Here is a 7940-nt window from a genome sequence, read left to right on the forward strand (position 1 = left end):
TAGGGCTGTCTTGATAAGTTTCCAACATAATTAGCTTGTTCCCAATCACCTTCATGCATTCACCCCTTCTTGAGTTGGTGGTTGGATTTTGACTACTGCAGCTTGATTTCTTTCCATTTGCTTGGTGAGATCTGCCAATTGCTTGGTAATCAACTTGTTCTGAGCTAGCAATGTATCCATATGACTCAGCTTCATCGCTCCTCTATTGGTGCACCAGTCTGAGGCATAGAAGTACTCATTATTAGTCACTATTTTAATGATATCTATGGATTCTTCTATGGTCTTTTTGGTATTGAGAGAGCCTCCTGAAGAGTGGTCCAGGGCCTTCTTTGCTTCTCTAGAAAGGCCTTCATAGAAAATATGCAGCTGCACCTATTCGTTGAACATATCAGGGGGACATCTTCTTGTTAGCTCCTTATACCTTTCCCAGGCTTCATACAAAATTTCTCTATCTAGTTGCCTGAAGATTTACACTTCTGTTCTCAAGTTGATTATCCTCTGTGGAGGGTAAAACTTTGCTAGAAACTTGTTGACAACATCCTCCTAGGCGGTAAGACTCTCCTTAGGAAAGGACTCAAGCCACTTATATGCTTTGTCCCTAAGAGAAAAGGGGAACAAGAGTAGTCTATAGGTGTTAGGATGAACACCATTGGCCTTCACAGTATCATAGATTCTCAGAAATGTGGTTAGATGTTGGTTGGGATCTTCTTGGGCACTTCGTCCAAATGAGCAATTGTTTTGAACCAGGGTGGTGAGTTGAGGTTTTAACTTAAAGTTGTTGGCATGAATGGTTGGTTTTAGGATGCTACTTCCATAATTTCCTGGGTTTGGATTGATGAAAGAGTCTAAAACTCTTCTTTCTTGCCCGACATGATTGCCAACACTCTCTCCAACATGATTGTATACTTCTTCCTCCATGGTAATGTCTAGATCTTCTTCCACCTCTTCCTCACCAGCTATTCTTTTTTCTCTTGCTTCCCTCCTTAGTCTAAGGAAGGTCTTCTCAGGTTCACTATCAAAAGAGGTTAAAGCTCCTCCTCTTCTACCTGTCATACACACAGTAAACAAGCAAAAGATGACAAGTGAAGGAGTCACTCCTGTTAAGACTTGTGGTTAGAGTGAGTGGTGCAATTTGTCAAATAGTTAGTAGATTAGTGTGCAAGAATGTAAATAAACAATGAAAAATCATTGAAATTACTGAGAATGAAAGTAAACAACTAAAATTAAACTAATCAACAAAAGAAAAGAAAAGTGTTCAATCTAGTTATCCTTCGATTTAATCATTGCCAATACTAAATCAATCTCCCACAACGGCGCGATAAACTTGATGCATGATATCTGTAGTGATGCATGGAAGATTCTTTTGTGTGATGGCACTACATTCCTCTGTGAGCACCACAGTCTCCCTTTTTCCCCAGTTTCTTTTCTTAGTCATGAGCTCTTTTAGGAACTTGGCATAGAGTGGCATTTTCTCTAGTGCCTCAGCAAAAGGTATGTTAATTTGAAGCTTCTTAAAGACCTCCAAGAACCTAGAAAATTGGCTATCTTTCCCATCTTTTCTTAGCCTTTGTGAGTAGGGTGCCTTTGGTACATAGGGCTTCAAAACTTATTTTGGTGGGGCTGGAGCATGTATCACTTCTTCCTCCTTGATTTTTGAGTCATTGGCAGCTTCTTCTTCCTGCAAGTTGTGGCTTGAGGATGCCTCTTTTACCACTTTTCCACTTCTTAATATAATGGCCTTGCATTCCCCTCTTGGGTTAGTCATGGTATCACTTGGGAATGTATTTGTGGACATTGGTATCTGCTTGGATAAGTATCCAAATTGTGTTTCCAGATTTGTGATTGCTGCCCCTTGGTTCTTTATATTGGATTTGGCCTCTTCTTGGATTGCATCTACCTTTTTTTTGGTTTGTACTTGTCTCTCCGCAATAGTAGCAATATCCCCTGCTAACCGTGCTATTATAGCTTCCAATTTTGCAAAATTGCCACTGTCATCACATGGCTATAGGGTTGGGGATGATACATTTTGCGAATGGTTTCTGTATGTGTGGTTGTTGGTTGGAGTGATAGGGGGTATTATGTGAGTTGTGGTAGGATCTATGATTGTTAGATTGATGGTTGGGGTTGTTTTACTGGTTAGAGTGGTATGGTTTGTGGTCTTGGGTATGGTTTTGTTGGTTTCCCCACCCAAAATTTTGGTGGTTCTTCCAACCTCGGTTGTAAGTTTTAGCATTGGGATCATATGGTTGTCTAAATGAATTATTCACATAGTTGGCTTGCTTCCATTCACATTCAACTTCTGGGCTATCCCCTTCTTACATAGATGCTTAAGTCTTGATTACTGCAACTTGATTCTTCTCCATTTGCTTGGTTAGAACTGCTAATTAAGCTGTGATCACCTTGTTTTGAGCCAACAGAGCATCCATATGGTTGAGCTCCATTACTCCCCTTCTTGGATTTCTATCAGAGGCATAGAAGTACTCATTATTAGCCACAGTTTCTATGATGTCTATGGCCTCTTCAATTGTCTTCCTGTTATTGAGAGAGCCATCTGAAGAGTGATCTAAGGCCTTCTTTGACTCTTGAGACAATCCTTCATAGAAAATATGCACCTGTACCCATTCATTGAACATATCCGGGGGGGGCATTTTCTTGTTAGCTCTTTATATCTCTCCCAAGCTTCATAGAGAGTCTCCCCATCTTGTTGTCTAAATATTTGTACCTCAGCCCTCAACTTGTTAACTCTTTGGGGAGGGTAGAATTTTGCCAAGAACTTATTCACCACCTCTTCCCAAGTTGTCAAACTCTCCTTTGGAAAGGATTCTAGCCACTTAGATGCTTTATCCCTAAGAGAGAAGAGGAACAAAAGCAGTTTATATGTGTCAAGTTAAACAACATTAGCCTTTACTGTGTCACAGATCCTTAAGAATGTGGTTAGATGTTGATTTGGATCTTCTTGAGCATTTCCTCCGAATGAACAGTTATTCTGAACAAAAATGATTAGCTGTGGTTTGAGCTCAAAATTGTTGGCATGTATGGTGGGTTTCAAGATGCTACTCCCACAATTCCCAGGTCTGAACAAAAGCACTCTCCTTTCTTATGGGGGAGCATGGTTACCCACTACTTCATCCCGATGATTGTGTGCTTCACCTTCAATATTTTGGGTTGGATTCTCTTCTTCTTCTTCTTCTTCACCAACCACCCTTTTGTCTCTTGCCACTGCCTCTCTTTTCAATATTAAAAATGTCATCTCAGGTTCATAATCGTAGGAGGTTACAACTCCTCTCCTCCCTGTCATACACAACATAAAACACAATCTAAAACAGAGTTGTACACCCTCTTGGAAGCAGGGTGGGTAAGTCAAGTTTGGTTGATGCAGAGCATCAAACAGTTAGTGTGTTTCTTGTTAGAGTGGTTATATATACAATGAACAATTGAGAATTCATATGCTTAAAAGAAATAATGAAAATAAAGGACTAAAATTAAAATGATTAACAAAGTAAATAAAAATGCTTAATCTAAATTCCCATCAACTTAATCATTGTCAATTCAAAATCAATCCCCGGTAACAGCGCCATAAACTTGATGACCAAAAGTTCACTATATCACTATAATGAACCCGTCTTTGACAAGTATACCAAATTGTCATCAAGTAATAACTCACAATGAGTGAGGTTGAATCCCACATAGATTGATTGATTGAACAACTTTAGTTATTGGGTGATTTAGTCAAGCTAATCAAGAAGAATTGCTGAGTATAGAATTCTAAATAGCAGAATTATAAATGACTTAAAGATAAAGGAAAGCAATAAAGTGTAGAAACATAAGAGCTCATGAATGGCAGAAGTAAGTCCAATGGAATCTTTATGGTCTCATTTTGAGCCTCAGATTCCCATGGTTCCTCATTTGGGAACTCATTGGAGGCCAGTGGACGTCCATTGAGGTCTTCCTCAGTGGCGTTCACTGCCTCTCCTTCCTCTCCAAATTCAGCCATGTTGATGGCTTTGCACTCTCCTTTTGAATTTTCTTTTGTATTGCTTGGAAGAGTACTAGGAGGGAGTTCAGTAATTTTCTTGCTCAGCTGACCCACTTGTGCCTCCAAATTTCTAATGGAGGACCTTGTTTCAGTCATGAAACTTTGAGTGGTTTTGATTAGATCAGAGACCATGGTTGCTAAGTCAGAGTTATTCTGCTTAGAATTCTCTGTCTGTTGCTGAGAAGATGATGGAAAAGGCTTGCTATTGCTAAACCTGTTTCTTCCACCATTATTATTGTTGAAACCTTGTTGAGGTCTCTGTTGATCCTTCCATGAAAAATTTGGATGATTTCTCCATGAAGGATTGTAGGTGTTTCCATAGGGTTCTCCCATGTAATTCACCTCTTCCATTGAAGGGTTCTCAGGATCATAAGCTTCTTCCTCAGATGAATCTTCCTTAGTACTGCTTGGTGCATTTTGCATCCCAGACAGACTTTGAGAGATCAAATTGACTTGCTGAGTCAATATTTTATTCTGAGCCAATATGGCATTCAGAGTGTCAATCTCAAGAACTCCTTTCTTCTGATTGGTCCCATTGTTCACAGGATTCCTTTCAGAAGTGTACATGAATTGGTTATTTGCAACCATTTCAATCAGCTCTTGAGCTTCTGTAGGCATCTTCTTCAGATGAAGAGATCCTCCAGCAGAGCTATCCAAAGACATCTTGGATAGTTCAGAGAGACCATCATAGAAAATTCCAATGATGCTCCATTCAGAAAGCATATCAGTAGGACACTTTCTGATTAATTGTTTGTATCTTTCCCAAGCTTCATAGAGGGATTCTCCTTCCTTCTGTCTGAAGGTTTGGACTTCCACTCTAAGCTTACTCAATTTTTAAGGTGGAAAGAACTTTGCCAAGAAGGCATTGACTAGCTTTTCCCAAGAGTTCATGCTTTCTTTAGGTTGTGAGTCCAACCATGTCCTAGCTCTGTCTCTTACAGCAAAAGGGAATAGCATAAGTCCGTAGACCTCAGGGTCAACCCCATTAGTCTTGACAGTGTCACAGATTTGCAAGAACTCAGCTAAAAACTGACGAGGATCTTCCAATGGAAGTCCATGGAACTTGCAATTCTGTTGCATTAGAGAAACTAATTGAGGCTTAAGCTCAAAGTTGTTTGCTCCAATGGCAGGGATAGAGATGCTTCTCCCATAGAAGTCGGGAGTAGGTGCAGTAAAGTCACCCAGCACCTTCCTTGCATTGTTGGCATTGTTGTTATTTTCGGCTGCCATAGGTTCTTCTTCTTTGAAGATTTCTGTTAGGTCCTCTACAGAGAGTTGTGCCTTGGCTTCTCTTAGCTTTCGCTTCAAGGTCCTTTCAGGTTCAGGATCAGCCTCAACAAGAATGCTTTTGTCCTTGCTCCTGCTCATAAGAAAGAGAAGAGAACAAGAAAATGTGGAATCCTCTATGTCACAGTATAGAGATTCCTTGAGGTGTCAGAGGAAAAGAAAAATAGAAGGCAGAAGTAGAAAATTCGAACTTATCAAAGAAGATGGAGTTCGAATTTTGCATTAAGGAATAGTGTTAGTCCATAAATAGAAGGATGTGAGAAGAGGGGAAGTAATTTTCGAAAATTAAGTAAAAGATTTTGAAAACATTTTGAAAAACCTTAATTGATTTTCGAAAATCAAGGGTGGAAAAGAAACCAAGTGACTTTTGGAAAAAGATTTTGAAATTAGAAATCAAAAAGATTTGATTGAAAGTTATTTTGAAAAAGATGTGGTTAAGAAGATATGATTGGTTTTAAAAAAATGTGATTGAGAAGATATGATTTGAAAAACATTTAAAAAGATTTGATTTTGAAAAGTAATGACTTGCCCAACAAGAAAAGATATGATTCAAACATTAAACCTTTCTCAACAGAAAAGGCAACATACTTGATATGTTGAATCAAATCATTAATTGAGAGCAAGTATTTTTGAAAATAGAAAGAAATTGATTTTGAAAAAGATTTGATTGAAAAGATTTGATTTGAAAAAGATTTGATTTTGAAAAATTTTGAAAACTTGAAAAAAAAATTTGCATTGAAAACAAAATCTTCCCTCTTGTGCCATCCTGGCGTTAAACGCCCAGAATGGTGCACATTCTGGCGTTTAACGCCCAAAAATCTACCCTTTTGGGCGTTAAACGCCCAGCCAGGTACCCTGGCTGGCGTTTAAACGCCAGTCTGTCTTCCTTACTGGGCGTTTTGAACGCCCAGCTTTTTCTGTGCAATTTCTCTGCAGTATGTTCTGAATCTTCAATTCTCTGTATTATTGACTTGAAAAGACACAAATTAAAAATATTTTTGGATTTTTACTAATGAAGAATAATCAAAATGCAACTAAAATCAAATAACAATGCATGCAAGACACCAAACTTAGCAGTTTGTATACTACTGACACTAATGCATATGAGACACATAAATACTCAAGTCAAGAGAATTCAAAGACCATAGTAAGAAATCATCAAGAATTACTTGAAGATCCTTAAGACACATGAATGAATGTATGCAATTGACACCAAACTTAAAATGAGACACTAGACTTAAACAAGAAATATTTTTGGATTTTATGATTTTAAATTTTTTTTTTTGGATTTTTCGAAAATAAAGTGGAAAAAGGTATCAAAATTCTTAATGAGAATTCCAGGAATCATGCAATGTTTAGTCTAAGACTCCGGTCCAGGAATTAGACATGGCTTCACAGTCAGCCAAGCTTTCAAAGAAAGCTTCGGTCCAAAACACTAGACATGGCCAAAGGCCAGCCAAGCCTTAGCAGATCACTGCTCCAATAGCAAGATTGATAGAAATCAACATGCTCTTGTGATGATGAGTTGAAATCTCGGTCCAATGAAATTAGACATGACTTCACAGCCAACCAGACTTCAACAGATCATCATGAAACACTAGAATTCATCTTCAAGAATTCTGAAAAAAAATACCTAATCTAAGCAACAAGATGAACCGTCAGTTGTCCAAAGTAATCAATCCCCGGCAACGGCGCCAAAAACTTGGTAGCGCGAAATTGTGATCACTACTTTTCACAAATCAATTAATCCCCGGTAATGAATCCAAAAACTTGGTGTTCAATACCATGGCATAAACACAACTTCGCACAACTAACCAGCAAGTGTACTGGGTCGTCCAAGTAATAAACCTTACGCGAGTAAGGGTCGATCCCACAGAGATTGTTGGTATGAAGCAAGCTATGGTCACCTTGTAAATCTTAGTCAGGCAAACTCAAATGGATATGGGTGATATACGAATAAAACATAAAGATAAAGATAGAGATACTTATGTAATTCATTAGTGGGAATTTCAGATAAGCGCATGAAGATGCTGTGTCCCTTCCGTCTCTCTACTTTCTTACTGTCTTCATCCAATCCTTCTTACTCCTTTCCATGGCAAGCTTAAGCAAGGGTTTCACCGTTGTCAGTGGCTACCTCCCATCCTCTCAGTGGAAATGTTCAACGCACCCTGTCACGGCACGGCTATCCATCTGTCGGTTTTCGATCAGGCCGGAATAGAATCCAGTGATTCTTTTGCGTCTGTCACTAATGCCCCGCCTTCAGGAGTTTGAAGCACGTCACAGTCATTCAATCATTGAATCCTACTCAGAATACCACAGACAAGGTTAGACCTTCCGGATTCTCTTGAGTGCCGCCATCAGTTCTAGCCTATACCACGAAGACTCTGATCTCACAGAATGGCTGGCTCGGTTGTCAGGCGAGCACTCGGTTGTCAGGCAATCAACCATGCATCGTGTATCAGGAATCCAAGAGATATTCACCCAATCTAAGGTAGAACGGAGGTGGTTGTCAGGCACACGTTCATAGGTGAGAATGATGATGAGTGTCACGGATCATCACATTCATCAAGTTGAAGAACAAGTGATATCTTAGAACAAGAACAAGCGGAATTGAATA

At 39.1% G+C, this 7940-nt stretch overlaps 2 non-coding genes across 2 annotated transcripts; both read left to right on the forward strand.

The window, feature by feature from the left end:
• The first annotated feature begins 382 nt into the window (after window positions 1-382).
• On the forward strand, window positions 383-489 carry LOC112799088 (small nucleolar RNA R71). The gene has a single exon (XR_003200673.1). It is a non-coding gene; the product is annotated as a small nucleolar RNA R71 (small nucleolar RNA).
• Window positions 490-4753: 4264 nt separating this feature from the next.
• On the forward strand, window positions 4754-4861 carry LOC112799455 (small nucleolar RNA R71). The gene has a single exon (XR_003201036.1). It is a non-coding gene; the product is annotated as a small nucleolar RNA R71 (small nucleolar RNA).
• Window positions 4862-7940: the final 3079 nt, after the last annotated feature.

Source organism: Arachis hypogaea, chromosome 4 (genome assembly GCF_003086295.3).
Source record: "Arachis hypogaea cultivar Tifrunner chromosome 4, arahy.Tifrunner.gnm2.J5K5, whole genome shotgun sequence".
NCBI lineage: Eukaryota > Viridiplantae > Streptophyta > Magnoliopsida > Fabales > Fabaceae > Arachis > Arachis hypogaea.